The following is a 21,083-nucleotide window of genomic DNA, read 5'->3' as shown; positions in this document are numbered from 1 at the left end:
ACACGCATCTGAGCAAGTGTGTCCGTGTGGTCATTGTGTTAGCATGATAGGCACAGGTCCTGCAACATCACAGTGTGCTGTCTTCAGCAGACGTTACTATCTCACCTCAGCATTGGCGGTGAGCCTGGGGATATAGCTATGCACGCATCCTCCTGCATGCACACGCGGCAAAGGGAACGGGGTGTCTCACACATGTCCGTGTGCAAGAAGTGCGGTAAGTGTGTCTCTGAGTTCTGGTGTGGCCACCACAAGGGCCGCTGCAGTCGATGTTGTAAAGTGACATGCACCACCTCCAAACGGCAGTGTCATGGTGTGATTGGAATGCCGCAGGACATGCGTGAATAGGCATTACAATGGTGTGCTGTAGGAGTGCACAGGATACAACAGTGCAGCGCACAAAATTGTGGGGGCTTGTGGGAGGGAGGAGCAGCTGTTTGGCAATGTAACACACAGTGAACCCGCCCATGTGCCATGTGCTGGGCATCTCATCCATGATGACCAGGGTCTCAGACATCCCACAACACCCACAACCGGCCTTTGTACACATCCTGTATGAATGCAGCTGGAGAAGTTACTGTAAGGATGAAAGGTTCTTTTTCTGAGCTATCTTGCGCTAACACATCTGCTGTTCCGAGAAGGAACTTGCAAGTGGCCAGCCCCCCTGAAAGATACGATAATGTTTGCATCCATCTCCCACACAACGCACTGCCCAATTTGAGAACAACGAGTGCACATCCCACACTCAAAAGTCCTTTGTCGTAGTAAGCGAGCGTGAAATGGCCTTCACACGTACTCCCACAACGACCCTGCCCTGCACCCATTGCACACAGACCCGGCTCATTGCATCAAGCTGTGCCATTTCATCCACAAGACTGGCACACGGCAAGCCAGTGCACCTACAAGCAGAGCCACTGACGCATAGCATAGCATCCCGAACACATGGTCGACTCCATTCACGTCCACCTATACCTTGCACATCTGCTGCATGTCTGGGTGCACTGCATTTGGCAGTGCTGCGGATCACTTACCGGCAGAGCTTCCGCATTGCGGACGTCACCAGTGTTCAACCTGTATTGCAATGTCGCACATGCCTATCTGAGTGGTGCATGGACGAGTGCCTTTCCAACGTGTGGGTAGCTGACATGGATTACGACGGGTGTGTGCGCCCCCTGTTGGACCACGACCAGGAGTGTAATGGTAATGCCTGTTTATGGCATGCATGGTCGTTTGGCATGCATGTTGGGAAATGGGTCTGGGAGATTGCACGTGTCATAGTATGCAGTGAGCAAATTGACCCTCTTCCCGATTCTGCTTTGGTGCACATTGGGTACAGTGGTTGGAGTCAGCACATTTGTCCCGGTCAGCTGATGGATTACGTCGACGACATGTCCAATATTGTGGCCAACCATCACTAATTAGAGATAGTGGCTTACGCAGCTGCACTCGCGTTCATGGATGAGTGACAAGGTACCTGCTACCACGACTCGATGTGCCACATTGCACTTGTCCCGCCGCATCATTGCACGTTGTGCATCTGGTCACATGTCCCAAGATGACAATGGACATAGCTGGATTGGCGTCGACTCATGTCCGAGGGGCGGACAACCAACACTGCTTGACGCTGACGTGTGTTGGTGATGGACTACCCCGAGGTGAACATGGACGTTTTCCTATGTTCTTTATTCAGGCATGCTGCTGCATTTGTCTGCATATCATGGCACTACTCTTGGCCGTACTGACACGCACTTTTTTAATAAAGTTTCAACATTTTCACTTGTCTCCAAATGTGTTGTGTCTTCATTTGTATGCCAATGTGTGTGTCACAGACTCTCTGGCTGCCTACCATACATGAATTGCTACCCCATTCGGACTGTGGGTTTGTACTTATGCGTTCTCATGTGCCTGTTTCGTACTGATGCTTTTGGATGTTTCTCCGCCGCAGGCGAGTGCATTTGTGTCCTGTGTTCGATTGTGCGAATGTTTGTGTTTGGACAACATTGTGTTGGATGTTGGTGTGCTCGGCTTCCTATGTGTGTGTGCTGCATTGTGTGTGAGATGTCCCTTCATGTGAGGTTTTGTTCACCCTTCTCCCTTTCAGGCAGTGCGGTTTTCTCTTCTGAGCTTGTTCAGTGGTGTGATGTTGGCGGATTGTGTGACTTGTGCTCCTTGTTGGTGTGTTTCATTTTGGCCATGGTTTGTCTGTAGTTGTGCTGTACTTAATTGTGCATGTGTGCCATTGTGCCCATCTCCCCTCATCCCCCCACTCCCTGCTTTTTCCTCTTCCTGATGCTGTTGTGTCTGTAATTTTGATACTCCACATGCATGTAAAGAACAAATTAGAATAGTTCCTTGATTTGTTTGGATTGCAAAACTTCTCTCTATTGGTTATTTGTTAATTTTCCATATGAACAGTTTTTTAAATATTCAAGGACACATAGAAGTCAGAAGTGCAACGTATTCTATCAACACACTTTCTAGAACATTCTACAACACATGCAGGTTAAAAGTTCATCAAATTATTTTTTGCAACATATTCTCGAACATTTAACGGCACGTGCAGGTTAACAGTTCACGATTGCTTTAAGTTCGAACAGTGCCTTCCAAATGCAAGTAGCAGGTGTGGTTGAGTTGACCAAATTTTATCCTATGATATGTACTCCACGTTTAAACTGCTTTTTCTTAACCAATCACAAAAGATGCTTTTCCTCAAAACGAATGTGCACCCTACTTTTAAAAAACAACGCTTTTCATCTCCCAATCAGTTATCGTTTTGAATGAGAAAAAAAGGTAGTTCCCCACCTTGAAACATATCTCTTATTCTAACGGACTGCATGAGCTACAGACATCTATCCATACTTCCCAGCCATACCATTAAAAAGCTTATGTGGATCGTAGGACATAGCTATGTTTTCTGGTGCAAGAGGTATGCAGAACAGAGACGTATTGACTGAGACCTAGGTTTACAAAATGTGGACTTTAAATGGTTTGGACAGAGAGGATTGAAGTAGCACCAATTGTTGCCTCTGGTTAAAACCTGTTTGCGTCTCGAACACCCTGACCTCATGATTGACTGGTGTAGGTTTGGAAATGCTAATGAAAGACACCTTTCGACAATTGATGTTGCTTTTGCCTCAAACTGTCTTTGTATATTCCAATATATGCCAAAGACAGAAGTGGAAATGGTCAAACCAATTTTGTCCTCAGATAGAAAAATCTAAGAAGAATGTCAACAAAGCTGTGTCAGCATACCTCAGAGACCAAAGAATGGGGTCGATCTACAACAACAACATACGTTTTGATATGGCTGATATCTACAGAAGTGATGGAGTACACTTCACAGATCAGGGAAATCGAGTTTTTCTGAATAACCTGAAGCTGTGCATCCACACTTATATGTAGCTCCAACTAATAAACACAAGGGCTCTTTTAGAGCCACCCTATAACTGACAACTTAGGTCCGCTAATTTAGGGCCAGGTAATGGCAACTCCCGGACCCTCATCAAAATGTATTCTCCACACAGCTGTGGCGCAGCGGCCAGACCATCTGACTTTGAAGTACAGATCTCTGGCTTTGATCACCGGCTCTAGCGACAGCTCAGGATACCACCATATGACTCTGGGCAATAGCTCCATTAATTTCCACACCGGTCCCCAGCGCCTGCAGACCCGTATGAGTGAGTAGTTTGCACTTTACAAATACCGGACTAATTGGAAATGGCAGAATTGAACTTCACGTTCCCTCTGTAGCACCCCCAATCACCCTACAGACATCACACTGTTTAAAACAAAAGTTCCTCCTAGTACGTATGCACACATGTAGACACTACTTGGACAGGTGTGCCGCAGCGGCCAGATAACATGAGTTCAGAGCACAGGGCTCACTGTTTAATCCCCTGCTACGGCAGCAGCTCAGCTCAGCACCATGTGGCTCTGGGCAATAGCTCACTTAATAGCTCACATAATTTCCACGCCGGCCTCCAGGGCCTTCAGACCCATAGGCGTGAGTAGTTTGCATTTTACCAATACCGTATTGATTTACCTTCGCACTCCCTGTTTAACACCACCTAAGCACCATATACAAGTTATCGTGTTCCAAACAAACTTCCTCCTACTACGTATAAAGTATTGCTGACACTACTTGGACAGGTGTGGCAGAGCGCCCAGAGTACATGACTTCACAGCATAGGACACACAGTTTGGGTTCACGGTTTCATCCCCGAGTCCAGCAGCAGCTCAATTTAGCAGCATGACACTTTAGGCAATACCTCACTTAATTTCCGTACCCTGCACTTTCAGACCGGTAGGGGTCAGTAGTTTAGTGGCTTTATCCCCGAGTCCGGCAGCAGCTCAGCTACACCCCCAGTGCCATCAGACCTGAACGAGTGAATAGTTTGCACTTTACAAATACCGAATTGATTTGATATGTGCAAATTTACCTTCGCACTCCCTGTATAACACCCCCTAAGCACCATACACAAGCTACAATGTTCGAAACAAAAGTTCCTCCGAGTAGGTATAACTACATGTTGACACTACTTGGACAGATGTGGCACAGCGGCCAGAGCACATGACTTCACAGCATATGACACACAGTTTAGACTCACGCTTTCATCCTGAGTCCGGCAGCAGCTCAGTTTAGCATCATGAGACTCTAGACAATACCTCACATATTTTCCGTACCCCAGCACTTTCAGACCAGTAGGGGTCAGTAGTTCATCCTAGTAGGTATAAACACATGCTGACACTACTTCCACAGGTGTGGTGCAACTGAGAGGGCACATGACTTCAGAGCATAAGACACACAGTTTGGACTCACGCTTTAATCCCCGAGTCCTGCTGCAACGCACCTTAGCAGCATCAGACTCTAGGCAATACCTCACTTAATTTCCGTAGCCCAGCACTTTCAGACCGGTTGGGATGAGCAGTTTGCTTCGCACCCTTGTATAGCACACCCTAAACACCCCACAGAGGTTACAGTGCTCCTAACCTCCTCTTTCCTACATTTTTAGCCCTTTTTTCCCCTTACTCGCTTCAACAGAATCACAAAATGGATGCCAACACTTCCTAGTTGCAACCGCTCGCACCGCTCGCAGCCAATAAGCAGCAAGCTTGTGCTCGTAACGCCTCAGCCAATTAGATGGCAGAATACCCAAATATCGATATTCCTTAAATTTTGATATTTCTCCAAAACTACTGAATGGATTTACACCAAATAAACAAAATCGTGCTTTCTAGACCACGACCCTTCACCCTGCCAAATGTGGGGTAATTCTGTTCACCTGTTCGATCTGTAGCCTTGTCTAAAGTTTCCTATGGAAATTGCATGGAGAAAACACGTTTTGGGACCCCCCCTTTTTTCTCGGCCCCCCCATGACGAATCACCTCCAAACATTCAACATAGGAGATGATATGAACAAAGAATTAGTTCAGAAAATTTCATGAAGATTCATCAAACAACGCCAAAGTTAAAAGCAAAACTTAAAATGTTCTTCCTATGGAAACTTGGTCCTAACTGTAACTACCTGCTGGCGACTGCCAGTAGGTAATATAAATAAATATATATAAATGAATGCCACTATGGTGTAGATTAATATTAAGTAACAACAAAATGACTTTAAGAAAAAAATATGTATGTTTCATTGGCGTTATGTATGTATAAACAGCAAGCAGGCATTGTTAAAACCCCACTATCAGAGTATTCATATGTTTATCACTATGAGTTTGACTGTTGTGACATAATATCAGCAATGTAATTCTGGGGAACTTTTTGTTCATATTATTTGCGTCAAAACCACTAACTCAAGGTTTAAGCCACTATAAAGGCTGATATACAAAAAGGTTTTGCGCCATTAAGAATTGGCCGCCACTGTTTCTTTACCAAACTTAGTCCACTATTTATGTTATTGTTTATGTAATACCGAGGTCCAAACATTATTACAACGGACTGCTAATGAACGCCACTATGGTGTAGATTAATATTAAGAAACAACTAAATGACTTTAAGAAAAAAGAAAAAATAATAGGCATGTTTCCTTGGCGTTATGAATTTACAAACAGCAAGCAGGCATTGTTAAAACCCCACTATTAGGGTATACATATTTTTCTCCCTATGAGTTTGATTGTTGTGATATAATATCAGCAATGAAATTCTGGGGAACATTTTGTTAACATTATTTGCGTCAAAACCACTAATTCAAGGTTTAAGCCACTATAAAGGCTGATATACAAAAAAGGTTTTGTGCCATTAAAAAATGGCCGCCACTGTTTCTTTACCAAACTTTTCTTTACCAAACTTAGTCCGTTATTGATGTTATTGTTTATGTAAGACCTCGTCATTTTAACATGCACTGTGTGAACAAGACAGCGAGTCTGTCGAAACGCGTAACAATTGCTGAATAAATCTATCAGGTTCAATTTTGAGAGTGTGTCTTTCTTGAGGATCGAAAAGTGTGGATTATAATTTCCGGGGGGCCTGCCCGGCGTGATGCACCACCTATCTATGGGTACCGACTCCGGTAAACAAGGTCGATTTCTGTGGATAAAATATATATATATATATATATATATATATATATATATTCACTGAAAAAACCATAGGTTTCACACATGTTATAGTTAGCTGTACATTTTACTGATAAAAAACCAATGAAATTCCCCCGTTATAGTTACTGTAGGCAACTATAACTCACGCGACCGCAATCCTCTGCTGATGCTAATACTGTATTTAGACACTTATTTGCCCATGTCTTCTTCCATTAAATTTTAGCTATACATATATTACAAATATTTTTTTTTCATAAAGACACATATGTCATCAGCAGAGGATTACAGTCGTGTGAGTTATAGTTGCCTACAGTAACTATAACGGGGGAATTTCATTGGTTTTTTATCAGTAAAATGTACAGCTAACTATAACATGTGTGAAACCTATGGTTTTTTCAGTGAATTTGCAAGGTTTTTTAAATGCTAATTCCTAACTATAACGTGTGTGAAACCTATGGTTTTTTCAGTGAATTTGTACGTTTTTTTAAATGCTAACTTACTTTACGCCATTCGTGGCGTGCGCGCCCAGTTAACGCAGTTCGTTCCGTGCGCGCACGGTGCGCTTCGTGCACCGTGCGCGCACAGTGAGCACGCGGTGCGCTTCGCGCACCGCGCGCCCACTTTACGCAGTTAGAGCCATGCACGCACGGTGGTCACGCGGTGGCCCACATTATGCGGGATGGGCCATGTACGCACGACGCGCTTCGCGCACCGTGCGCACATGGGGGACATATTATGCGCATCGTTGTGAAATGTTTTCTTTATTATTTTCATTTATTTGATATGCCATGCACAAATGGTGCCCTTAGGGCACTATTTGCACTTGGGGTGGGGAGAGTGTGGATAATTTTTTTTTTTTAAACCAATTTTTACCGTAAGCGTAATCGGCGATTTTTCGAAAATAACTGCCCCTTTACACATTTTTGGGCTTCATTTATTCTGCCCCACTCAGAGTGCGAGAGAGAAAATGGCGGCCGCCGCTTCCTGGTTTTCGGCCGAATCGAATGTTTACTAAGATCTAAGAGCCAATCAGAATTGCGCTCGCGCACGTCACCGTACGCGTACGGTAAGCGCACCGTAAGCGCACCGTAAGCTGGCTCAGATATATATATTGATTTAAAGGCTATTTTCTCAGAATCTACTGAACCGATTTACACCAAACCTACAAAAGGCACTTCCTTGACCTGAGGACTACCTCTCTGCCAAATTTCAAGTAATTCTGTTCAGCCGTTCGGGCTGTAGCTGTGTCTAAAGGTCCTATGGAAAAATGCATGGGAAAAACGCGTTTTGGGACCCCCCTTTTATCTCAGCCCCCGTTTGACGAATCCCCCCGAGACTTTCAGGGTAGGAGCGGAGCGTAGAGCCCCACCTATTTTGAAAAATTCGCGAGGATTCGTCGACCGGCGCAAAAGTTATTCAAAATAGAATGTTGCGGATTTCCTATGGAAACGTGGTCCTAACTATAACTACCTACTGGCGACCGCCAGTAGGTAATATATATATATCGCCAGTAGGTAGTTATAGTTGGGACCTATTATCCATAGGAAATCCGCAACATTCTATTTAGAATAACTTTGGCGCCGGTTGCCACATCTTTGTGAAATTTTCCAAACTCGTGGCCCGCTCCGGTCCGCTCCTATCCTGAAAGTCTCGGGGTGATTCATCAAGTGGGGGCCGAGAAAAAAGGGGGGTCCCAAAACATGTTTTCTCCATGCAATTTTCCATAGGGACCTTTAGTCGCAGCTACAGCCCGAACTGCGGAATTATGCCAAATTCGGCAGAAAGGTAGACCTTGGTTCAGAGTCGTGCCTTTTGCTTAAATGATGTAAATCCATTCAGTAGTTCCTGAGGAAATCAAAAGTAAAATCACATGTATATCTGGGCGGAGACTAACCACATATCGCATCCAAGAAGTGTTGCCAGCCTTCTTGGGATCAATATACATCATAGCACCTCATTAAAACGCATTGCAGTTAATAGAGGGTTTCAAGACTTTAGTTACATTATAAATCACTTGTTGATGGTACCATACTCATTTAGGAATTGTGGTATGTTCTACTGTGATTTTACTATGTGAAAAAGCCTTCTGCTGGGATATCATGAATCATGTTTGAGAGAAAACTATTTTCTCATGCTTTTCCAACAGAGGTTTGGAGGTGATCTATAAGCTAAACTGAGAGCATATTTTCTGTAAATTCACATTATCTTTCTCAGTCATATGAGAATGAAGTCTGACATTCTCAGTAAAACATGTACATCCAAAAAGGGCAGAGACTGTCAGTTGATTCCTTTGTGTTCTGCTGCAGCTTCCCAGAGTGTTTCAAAGAACAACGAGAGCGCTAACAGTCCTACTTATGACAAAGGTATGGCACACCTGAAGCCATTTTGATTGGAATAAAGTGGTAACTTTTAAAACATTTAATTTAAAAAGTAACAAAATGAGGGGGTTAATTTTGCCATAGAAAGTATGATTAGTGCTGCAGAAAGAAAAGAGTGACTTCTCAAATCCTCTTCTACTTCATAAAAAAATTCTGACATGCAGACTGAAACATGCACTTTCAATACCAGCAGCAGACTTCCCTGGTGAGCAGTAGCTTTACTAAAGTGATATAATGAACAACTAGAGTGCTATTTATTCTGAATTTATGGCAAATGTGTGACACATCTGAATGCCTTCTTGATGGAATCAAAGTAAAAAACTGAAAGTATTTCTACTGAGGAGACTGTAGTAAATGAGGAAATTAGGAAACTTCATAACAAATAAGTCTCCCAAGATGGCCACCAGAGACAAAAGAGCCCAAATGTAGCACAAATATCACCCAGATGTAGCCCAAGTATAGCCCAATGACAGAATGTCCCAGAGTGTTCTAAAGAACAACTAGAGCGCTAACAGTCTTACTTATGACAAAAGTATGGCACACCTGAAGCCATCTTGATTGGAATAAAGTGGTAACACTTAAAACATTTAATTTGCAAAGGAACAAAATGAGGGGGTTAATTTTGCCATAGAAAGTATGATTAGTGCTGTAGAAAGAAAAATTAGGGCACATTTTGACTTCTCAAAGTCTCTTCTATTTCATTAAAAAATTCTGACATGCAGACTGAAACATGCATTTTGAATACCAGCAGCAGACTTTCCTGGTGAGCAGTAGCTTTACTACAGTGATCTAATGAGCAACTAGAGTGCTACCATTCAGAATTTATGGCAAATGTGTGACACATCTGAATGCCTTCTTGGTGGATCCAAAGTAAACAACCATTGAAAATGCAATAAGTCTCACCCTCGTTTAAGTTAAAGCAATTCTGTTTGTAATTAGGTGGCTTTTTAGCTTTTCTTTTATTAGTGCTTTTCAAACTTTCATGTACATAACATGCATATGCATGCATATATGTATATGTATGCATGCATTTATATTTGTATTTATATTCAATGAAAACAACATAGGTTTCAGGGGTGTTATAGTTAGCTGGACATTGCCCTCGTACAAAACCCTAGGAATTCCCCCGTTATAGTTAGTTCAGCTAACTATTACTTGTGCACCCCCGCAATGCACTGCTGATGACGTCACATATTACATCACTCATGACATGGTCAGTGACATCACTGATGACATCACTGATGACATCTCAAATGACATCACTGATGACGTCATCCAGTGAGTCTGTGTTTCTTAAAGTTTTAATATGTTTAATATATATAGGGAAAGACCTATGGAAGAATGAGTGGGTGTATAAGTGTGTGAATGGATGATTTTCTAGGTGTGTGACTGACTCTATAAGTGAGTCATTAAATGTATCTTACTGCAGACTAGTAACTAAACTGTGTGAATGTCTGTATCTGTCTGTCTGTTGGTGTATAAGTGGCTGCATGGTTTTGTAAATAGCTATATGAGTGTCTATATAGGTTATTGATTGGTTGTCTGAGTATCTGTATGGGTGCCTGAGTGTTTGTGTGGGTAGGGTTTGTGGGACTCTGTGCATAGATGTGTGAGTGGCTGATTCTATGGGTGCATGGTTTTAAGAGTGCATCTGTGATGGACTGTATGGTTGGGTGAGTGTATGTACGGGTGTGTTAGTGATTCAATGTATATCTCAGTGTTACATGTGTGAGTAACTACATATGTGAAAGGTAGGGTATATGTGTGTAAGAGTATATAACTAGGGATATGTGAGAGTGTGTGATTGTGAGAGTGGCTGTATGGATGAGTGTGTGCTTGTATCAGTAATTGTATAAGAGCGTAAGAATGTGGTAGTATTTTTATGAGTAAGTGAACTTGTGTGTGTATAACTGTATAGTTGAGTAAATTGGAGTGTGATTAATTATTTGTATGATTGACTAGGTGTGTGAGCATATCTATGGATGATTGGCAGTGTCTGAGTGTCTATATAGGTGTATAAATGCATATGATAGTCCTGTACTGAGTGACTGTAAGTATGAGTGACTCTACAGGTGAGTGAGTGGAGGTGTGTGTAGACCTAAGTGTCAATGAATGGGTATGTAGTTATTGGTATTGGAGTATCTATGGTTTTGAGAATTTTGAGTCGGTGTATCAAAGGTTATATTAGGGTGTGTGAAGATGCACTAATTTATTACATGGATGACGTCATCAGTGATGTCATCAGTGATGTCATTTGAGATGTCATCAGTGATGTCACTGACCATGTCATGAGTTATGTAATATGTGACGTCATCAGCAGTGCATTGCGGGGGCGCGCGAGTTATAGTTAGCTGAACTAACTATTACAGGGGAATTTCTAGGGTTTTGTATGAGGGAAATGTCCAGCTAACTATAACACCCCTGAAACCTATGGTTTTTTCAGGGAATTTTTAAGGTTTTTTAAATGCCAATTCCTAATTATAACGTGCATGAAACCTATGGTTTTTTCAGTGAATTTCAAAGGTTTTTTGAATGCTAATTCCTATCTATAATTTATCTCTAAAGCTATGATGTTTAATGATTTTCATTGAATTTCAAAATTTTTCAATTTCAGTGTGTCAATTCCTTTAATTATGTTTTTTTTAAATACTTTATCACCTTCTTTTTAAATTATTTTTTCAATTAATTATTTTAAAAATTAAAAAATAATATTTGTTTTTATTGGGTTTTTAAAAAAAAATTGTTAATGTTTTAAAATATATTTCTATATTTTTATAAAATATTTTTTAAACTATATTTTCAAAACTTTATTTTTTTCAATTTTTGGGGGATCTGCGCACCCTATGCTCACCGTTCTCGACCCATACGCGTAAGCATCTGCGTACGGTAAGGGTTGGGTACGTGTTTGGTGCACGATTGCAATGCGACCGGACTCCAAGCCTATACGCGACACATATGATGTTCGTTACGCGATGCTTGCGCGCTTCTGCGATGCGTCATGTGCGTGCAAGACGCGGTGGGTGCGCGAATCCCGTGAAATATTTAACATATAAAAAAACATATATATATGTATTTTATGTGAATAATAATTGAAGACAAACGGTAAACTACTCATAAAAGTAATATATTTTTACATCTAATCCTATATTCTGTTTAAATTCAATTTTGCGGATGGGCGCTGGGTGCGTGCTGCGTAAGCGCACGGTGCACAGATCCCATGTGACCTGAAAAAAAGAGATTTGATTAGTTCATTACACTTCCTGTTCTAACTATTGAAAGACCCCACCCATTTCAATCATTCTTCTTTGACCTTCTTTGGAGGAGCATCTCTTTGCAGAGAAGAAGCTTTTTTGACTAGGTTTTCACTTAGCTCAAACTTTTTCTTAACAAACAATGGCTTCAGGGCAGCAGGCATCTCCTGGATCTCCTCATTCATCTGTGGATGATATTTTGGAAGAGCCACCACGCACACCACGTTTTTCATCGGTGGTGTGGAAATTTTTCACATATCCTGAGGGGCAAACAAAGACCAATGCCACCTTGGTGACCTGCAAGATCAGCCAGAGAGTGCTGTCCCGTGGGGATCCAAAGAAAAAATATTCATGCGGAACTGCAAGCATGATGAAACATCTAAGGACCCTTCATCCAGTAAACCTTGCTCGGGAGGAATGCCGAAGAATGAGAGTCGTTCCTGCTCCTTCGGATTCATCGCAGCCAAGCACTTCAAGAGTGAATCCTTCTGCACAAAATTTGGACATCCGTCCGCAGTTCCAATACTTGAAAGTGCTCTGCATAAAATGCAATGCTACTCTATGCTACGGGGAGCAGTCTATTGATCCAATCTGCCGCAAGCAAGAGAGTCACCATTGCTAGTTTTTTGTTTTTTTTCCCCTGAAGTTCATTGTTTTGTTCCTCCAGTTCTGTTTTTTCCTTTTTGTTTTCAAGAAATTCCCAATTTTTTTTAAAATTGTTCAAAAAAACAAAAGAAAAATATAAAAGAAAAAGGAAGAAAAAAATAGTTCTTCTAAGAACTAACTTTCCTGGTTTAAAAAAAGAGCTATATATTTGTTTGTTGGTGTGTGAAAGTTTAGATGAATGTATGTGTAGAACGTAATTGACTGAATGAATGCATGAATAGCGTATGGTGAATGTATAAGTGCAGAACTATGAGGAAGTGCTGCAGCATCACACAGTAACCTCTTTAACTGCAGTGTGCTGTAGTACTTCCGAAGCACAGGGATGAAACATATGTACAGAAATATGTTGCACATCTATGCTTCTCTCTGCACGGCTGCTCTTAAATTGCAGCCATGTGGTGACACAGGCACCCTTGCACCATAGTGAAAGGATATCTGTGTCATGTGCTGTTTGTTTTTGTGCAGAAAGACACACCCTCCTGCACAAAAACAATCAGTAAACACTTTTTTCTCCTTCAATGTATGCTGAACATTTTAGCATACATTGAAGATTTAAAAATGAGGAGAAAAGAAAACAATTCTCCTTGTTGTGCTTTAGTACACCAATTAGAGAATGGTGCAGCATTCACACACATATCGAGATTTATGATTTATGATAAATCTGGAGATGTGTCTTGTTCTATGAGTATTCAGTGCAATCACGCACAACAACACTTATAAAACAACCTTTCAACGCAAATTGGTGTGTATGATGAGGTTGTATTTACATGGAGTAGAAAAAGTACACAGAGCGCCTTTTCCTCTCTTTGTAAATATGAAAGAGAGTCTTGTGCAATAAATATGTTACAAAAAGTGACATATTTCTGTTTTAAAATTGCTTCCGAATAATAGAAGGTAAGCACAGAGTTTTGTCTGCAAAGATGCTCAAACAAGAATGATTGAAATGATTGCTTTCCTTCAATAGGTACAATGGGAAATATTATGAACCACTCAAATCAGTTTTTTAGAAGGTCACATAATATCCGGTAACAGAGAGATTTCAAAACTACATTGGTATAAACAGAGTTCAATCTTTGTAGGTTCTTACAGATCTGCCCATTCTGCATATTAATACTTAGTTAAACTTACCTTCACAGTAATAGAAATTAAAAATGGTATACATTTTTTTCAGATTTTTTTGCAATGTAAATTGATGTAAACTGCTTATTTTAGAATTAGGATCTGTAAAGAAAAGAAAAAATAGTTATAACATGTAATAATAATTTTTTTACAACACAGCATAATTTCAACAAAGTAATTTGTTTGCCTTTTTTGCTGTTCTCAGAATATATTGAATTTCATTAGAAATAGTGATTTCAATCGTACTCATCACTTAACAGCGAACAAAAAAACAATCAAAAAGATTGTTTAAAAAAAACCAACATGCTATTCTCAGTAAAATACCACAAGATACAAATCACACATCTATGAAATGCTTATGGCTAACAAAATTGTATAAGTTTAACTTATAAAAATTATATATGTTGTCGCTTAAAAATATTCACCGAGTCAATGAGCACAAAAGAGTCCATAATTCAAACATATACCTTTCCTTGAGGCCAAATGGTATTTTTGCACTCCTTTTTATGGAAATTGTCCAATGGTAGTCCTATTAAATTATAATAATAAATTCATCAGAGAATGAATTATCTTCCTAAAACTTTGACTTTAAAAATATTAGGTAGGAATTAGGTAATTCCCTATGCAAACGTTGTTTGAAAACCAACTGGGAATCATTACAAAGTGTCCAGCCTTTGTCACATTTTAGATAGGCAGTGTAATGTCCAGATGTGGTGGAAGGACCATCATGGAAAATTATTGCAATTGCTACAAATGTCCTTCCTGATATTGATAGTTGTGTTGCTACAAACTGCTTTATTAAAGTATCCAATTTTCTTCCATCAGCTGTACAACGTTGCATCATTAAGATTATGTATTGTCCATATTTTGGTAAAAATAATGTGGATACCATTTCTGATTTACATTGGCTACACTCCATGTTTTGATTTGCACCTTTAACTAATGTATTGAAAGACACTGATTTACAGTCTGGTAATGTTAAATACAGAAATCTTTCAGTGTCTACATTAGTGGTACATGTATACATGCAATTTTCACAATGATGTTCCCATTTGTAAGAAAGGCCAAAAATATTTTCTATTTCTACACCTTCATTTTCAAAAATGGTAAGCACATACATTAAAAATTCCTGAGCATCTTGTTGGATATTTTGTGTAAATTGTGTAGAACCAGAACACACATCCAAAAGATTACGAACATCTGAAACAGATTGTATTTTACTTGTATCTGTTGTCAATTTTTCATAAACAGAATGAAACAGAGAACAAAATCTTTGTTGCCGATTCTGCATAATTTGTTCTTGCAAACCTTCAAGATAAAAAACAACATTGACCATTAGATTAGCATAGCAGTTGACACCTGAACCATTTTCAAACTGATAACCAACAACCTCTTCAACAGTGTCCAATTTCTTTTTACTTGCAATCACAACATTATCTTGTTCTTTTCCCTTCTCGACACCTTCAGAACCGATATTCTCAAACCTTCTTTTTCGACCAATCACACGCTTTTCAAATACACGATATTAATCTAAATTTGGAGCATACACCCTTCTTAACCTATTATACTTTTTTACACAGTTTGCATCTGCAGTAACCTTTGTCTCATCAAAATCAATCAAAAACAAACCAGGTAATGTTCTGACTCGCGACAAAGCAACATATGCCATACCCTCTTTAAATAAAGTAGATCCAATGTTCACCAATGCACTGTCTACACTTAATCCTTGAGATTTATGAATAGTCACTGCATATGCCAGAGAAAATGGAAATTGTTTCCTACGGACATATAAATCTTTAACAAGGAAAAAACGAACTGAACAATGACCAATTTCCTTAACTTCTTCAATCTGATCAAATTTAATTTTTAAAAATTAAATTCCTTCTTTTTTCTGATAATTAACAAAATCCACCACTTTACCCATTGCGCCATTAACTAACCCTTTTTCTACATCCAAATTACGCCTTAAAATTACCCGACAGTTTACACACGCATATAGTGTCTTTTCTAAACCAGCTGTTTTAGATATTTTTTTTTCTAAAGAATCCAGTTTTGTTTTCACCTTTCCCGTCAAAATAATAGTGATTCCTTCATGCTCTATTTTATTGATGGCTTCCATTTTTATAATTTCTTCATTTTCCAGTTTCAATAGTTCTTCGTTGAATATGGAACACTCGCGCAGTGTTGGCATTAAACAGATCACTGATTTATTTTCAGCAATTTTCATGTACACTTTTGCAGGAACTACATTTTCATTTGGAAAGACATTGCAAAGTAATCGACTTTCCAAAGCTTGTTTGCCATGTTTTGTATGAATTCCAATTCTTATATCTTGAAGAATACTTCCATATTCAGCATCATTTGCCTGTCGCATATTTGTTGTCAGTTCTTTGTATTCAAAATTAGTCCAAATGTTCACATTACCAATACTACCAAAAGACTTTCTGGTATCTTCATGTGCAAGTGTTTTAAATACCGGTTGTCCTTTTACCGGAGTCATTTGCAATAGATCTCCAAAAACTATGATGTGTTTTCCTCCAAATAACAAGTCATACTATGTTTTAAGAATTTGCTGCATTCTTAAATGCACAAAGGCAAGCATCAAGTTTGAGACCATGCTCACCTCATCAATAATGAGAAGTTTCATTTTCTTCAAGACTCTTGAAACTTCACAACAAGCTTCTCCAGATAGCTTGTGGTATTCTAATTTGTTCTCATGCTCTACTGGTAGCATTAGTAAACAATGTAAAGTAATTCCTTTAATGTTATGTGCTGCCAACCCAGTTGGAGCAGTGACAACACAAGACAAATGCGACTCAGTTGTTTTTTAAAGATAACTTGTAATTACTTTAATTAAGAATTTTTTTCCTGTTCCAGCTTGACCACTCACATACATTCAGATAGGTTGAAATGATGTACATGAGCACCCTTTCTTTTCATGAAGTAATCCATCGTCAATCTGCTCTTTCACTTGTTGATATATTTGTTTCTGTTCAACATTTAGTTGTTCTTCCAAGTTTCCTAACTGTATTACATCTTCTTGAGCTTGATACATTGCTGTTTCCACCTCATTCATGGCAGTTGCTGCTTCATTTTCAACAATTGGTTGTCCAAGTGGATCTTGACTCAGTGCAGCAGAACTTTGACTGTCTTGAGAACTGTCTCTAGCAATCTCAGCTGCAATTGTAGCTTCTTGATCAATTTCATCATTCAACATTTTCACATAATTTGCAAAAGCACTGCATTGCATGCTATCTTTACAAGCATTAAATGAATCTTCATAGCTCTGAAAATCTTCAAGTAATTCCAGTTCTGAACGCCATAGTTTGAACATTTGCAAAAGTGCTAAATAGTAAAATTCCCTTTTATCAGCGGTGTGGCAACTCAGTTTCCTGTGATTAATTGAATTTCCTTTCCTTTGTTTTACCAGACATCCTTCGGAACCAATCACTGCATATTTTCCATCATTGATGTTCTCTGTAGTATTCCATTTAAAAGTTTAGTTTTGCAGCACTTCATAGAGACACATGTTCTCAAGATGATGACTTCTGTTTGGGTAATATGTGTCCAACATATTCGTTTTCTGCTAAATATTCAATTTCTTGAACAGATTTCAGTACCCGATTTCGCATTCCTGCAAGACTTAGACTCACGCAAGTGGTTCTTCTACTTTTGGAATATAGACTTGCAGATGATAACCGATCTGAAAATTCATATGCTCCAATTTCACGATGCGATAACATCTTCAAACTGAAACTGTATAATTTCTTACTTAGAATCTTCTCGTGAGAAATCTCTTCCCACATTTCTTTCAATTCCGTCTTTTCTGATTTAGTGATGTAGGATGTTACATATCGAGCAACAGCAATGGAATTGTCCGCAACATACTGAATATCCATGTTAGCGTTCCACATGGATAAAATAACTGGATTGTAGTCATTTATGTATTTTGATTCTTCGCTTCTTCTTAAGTTGTAGGTATTTTTCGGAGACTTTCTTGTGATGGTATGTAGCATAGCTGACATAAAACTGTTCACTCTTCCTTTGGATAATACAGGACGTGGAACTTATCCTTTGACTTGTACTTTCATCGACAGTATTTTCCACATCGAAGGCGTTGGAATCGTAAGACTTGTTGTTTTAAGTTTTTATGTTCTCTGCTATTGGGTACAGCACATGTGGCATAATCTTCAATGAAAGACAAAACAGTTTCAGTCAATCAGTGTCATTCAGTGTCATTCAGTGTCAGTGTTAGTCAGTGTCAGTCAATCAGTGTCAGTCAGTGTCAATCAGTCAGTGTCAGTCAGTCAGTCGGTGTCAGCTAGAGCATCTCTGCTGACCTGGTTCTCTGGCTCTAAAGCAGCTCTGCTGACCTGGTTTCTCTGGCTCTACAACAGGTCTACTGACCTGGTTCTCTGGCTCTAGAGCAGCTCTGCTGACCTAGTTCTATGGCTCTAAAACAGTTCTGCTGGCATGGTTCTCTGGCTCTAGAGCAGCTCTGCTGACCTTGCTCTCTCCCTCTAGAGCAGCTCTGCTGACCTGGTTCTCTCCATCTAAAGCAGCTCTACTGAAATGGTTTCTCTGGCTCTACAGCAGCTCTGCTGACCTGGTTCTCTGGCTCTAGAGCAGCTCTGCTGACCTGGTTCTTAGACTCTAGAACAGCTCTGCTGACCTGGTTCTCTGGCTCGGAAGGAGGTATGCTGACCTGGTTCTATGGCTCTATAGCAGCTCTGCTGACTTGGTTCTCTGGCTCTAGAGCAGCTCTGCTGACCTGGTTCTCTGGCTGTAAAGCAGCTTTGCTGACCTGGTTCTCTGGCTCTAAAGCAGCTCTGCTGACCTGGTTCTATCCCTCTAAAGCAGCTCTGCTGACCTGGTATCTCTGGCTCTAGAGCAGCCCAGCTGACCTAGTTCTTAGGCTCTAGAGCAGCTCTGCTGACCTGGCTCTCTGGCTCTACAACAGCTCTGCTGACCTCGTTCTCTGGCTCTAAAGCAGTTCTACTGACCCGGTTCTATGGCTCTAAAGCAGTTCTGCTGACCTGGTCCCTTGGCTCTAAAGCAGCTCTGCTGACCTGGTTCTCTCCCTCTAAAGAAGCTCTGCTGACCTGGTTCTATGGCTCTAAAGCAGCTCTGCTGACTTGGTTCTCTGGCTCTAGAGCAGCTCTGCTGACGTGGTTCTCTGGCTCTAAAGCAGCTCTGCTGACCTGGTTCTCTGGCTCTAATGCAGCTCTGCTGACTTGGTTCTCTCCCTCTAAAGCAGCTATGCTGACCTGGTTTCTCTGGCTCTGCAGCAGCTCTGCTGACCTGGTTCTCTGGCTCTAGAGCAACTCTGCTGACCTAGTTCTTAGGCTCGAGAGCAGCTCTGCTGACCTGGTTCTCTGGCTCTACAACAGCTCTGCTGACCTGGTTCTATGGCTCTAAGGCAGGTCTACTGACCCCGTTCTATGGCTCTAAAGCAGTTCTGCTGACCTGGTTCTCTGGCTCTACAGCAGCTCTGCTGACCTGGTTCTCTGGCTCTAGAGCAGCTCTGCTGACCCGGTTCTTAGGCTCTAGCGCAGCTCTGCTGGCCTGGTTCTCTGGCTCTAAAGCAGCTCAGCTGACCTGGTTCTATTGCTCTAGAGCAGCTCTGCTGACCTGGTTCTCTCCCTCTAAAGCAGCTCTGCTGACCTGGTTTCTCTGGCTCTAGAGCAGCTCTGCTGACCTTGTTCTCTGTCTCTAAAGCAGCTCTGCTGACCTGGTTCTCTCCCTCTAAAGCAGCTCTGCTGACCTGGTTCTCTGCCTTTGGAGCAGCTCTGCTGACCTGGTTCTCTGGCTCTAAAGCAGCTCTGCTGACCTGGTTCTATGGCTCTAAAGCAGCTCTGCTGACCTGGTTCTCTGGCTCTAAAGCAGCTCTGCTGACCTGGTTCTCTGGCTCTAGAGCAGCTCTGCTGACCTGGTTCTCTGGCTCTAAAGCAGCTCTGCTGACCTGGTTCTCTGGCTCTAAAGCAGCTCTGCTGACCTGGTTCTATCCCTCTAAAGCAGCTCTGCTGACCTGGTATCTCTGGCTCTAGAGCAGCCCAGCTGACCTAGTTCTTAGGCTCTAGAGCAGCTCTGCTGACCTGGCTCTCTGGCTCTACAACAGCTCTGCTGACCTCGTTCTCTGGCTCTAAAGCAGTTCTACTGACCCGGTTCTATGGCTCTAAAGCAGTTCTGCTGACCTGGTTCTCTCCCTCTAAAGCAGCTCTGCTGACCTGGTTCTATGGCTCTAAAGCAGCTCTGCTGACTTGGTTCTCTGGCTCTAAAGCAGCTCTGCTGACCTGGTTCTCTGGCTCTAAAGCAGCTCTGCTGACTTGGTTCTCTCCCTCTAAAGCAGCTATGCTGACCTGGTTTCTCTGGCTCTGCAGCAGCTCTGCTGACCTGGTTCTCTGGCTCTAGAGCAACTCTGCTGACCTAGTTCTTAGGCTCTAGAGCAGCTCTGCTGACCTGGTTCTCTGGCTCTACAACAGCTCTGCTGACCTGGTTCTATGGCTCTAAGGCAGGTCTACTGACCCCGTTCTATGGCTCTAAAGCAGTTCTGCTGACCTGGTTGTCTGGCTCTAGAGCAGCTCTGCTGACCTGGTCCCTTGGCTCTAAAGCAGCTCTGCTGACCTGGTTATCTCCCTCTAAAGCAGCTCTACCGACCTGGTTTCTCTGGCTCTACAGCAGCTCTGCTGACCTGGTTCTCTGGCTCTAGAGCAGCTCTGCTGACCCGGTTCTTAGGCTCTAGCGCAGCTCTGCTGGCCTGGTTCTCTGGCTCTAAAGCAGCTCAGCTGACCTGGTTCTATTGCTCTAGAGCAGCTCTGCTGACCTGGTTCTCTCCCTCTAAAGCAGCTCTGCTGACCTGGTTTCTCTGGCTCTAGAGCAGTTCTGCTGACCTTGTTCTCTGTCTCTAAAGCAGCTCTGCTGACCTGGTTCTCTCCCTCTAAAGCAGCTCTGCTGACCTGGTTCTCTGCCTTTGGATCAGCTCTGCTGACCTGGTTCTCTGGCTCTAAAGCAGCTCTGCTGACCTGGTTCTATGGCTCTAAAGCAGCTCTGCTGACCTGGTTCTCTGGCTCTAAAGCAGCTCTGCTGACCTGGTTCTCTGGCTCTAGAGCAGCTCTGCTGACCTGGT

Source organism: Triturus cristatus, chromosome 6, assembly GCF_964204655.1.
Source record: "Triturus cristatus chromosome 6, aTriCri1.1, whole genome shotgun sequence".
Classification (NCBI taxonomy): domain Eukaryota; kingdom Metazoa; phylum Chordata; class Amphibia; order Caudata; family Salamandridae; genus Triturus; species Triturus cristatus.
This window is presented reverse-complemented; position numbering follows the sequence as displayed.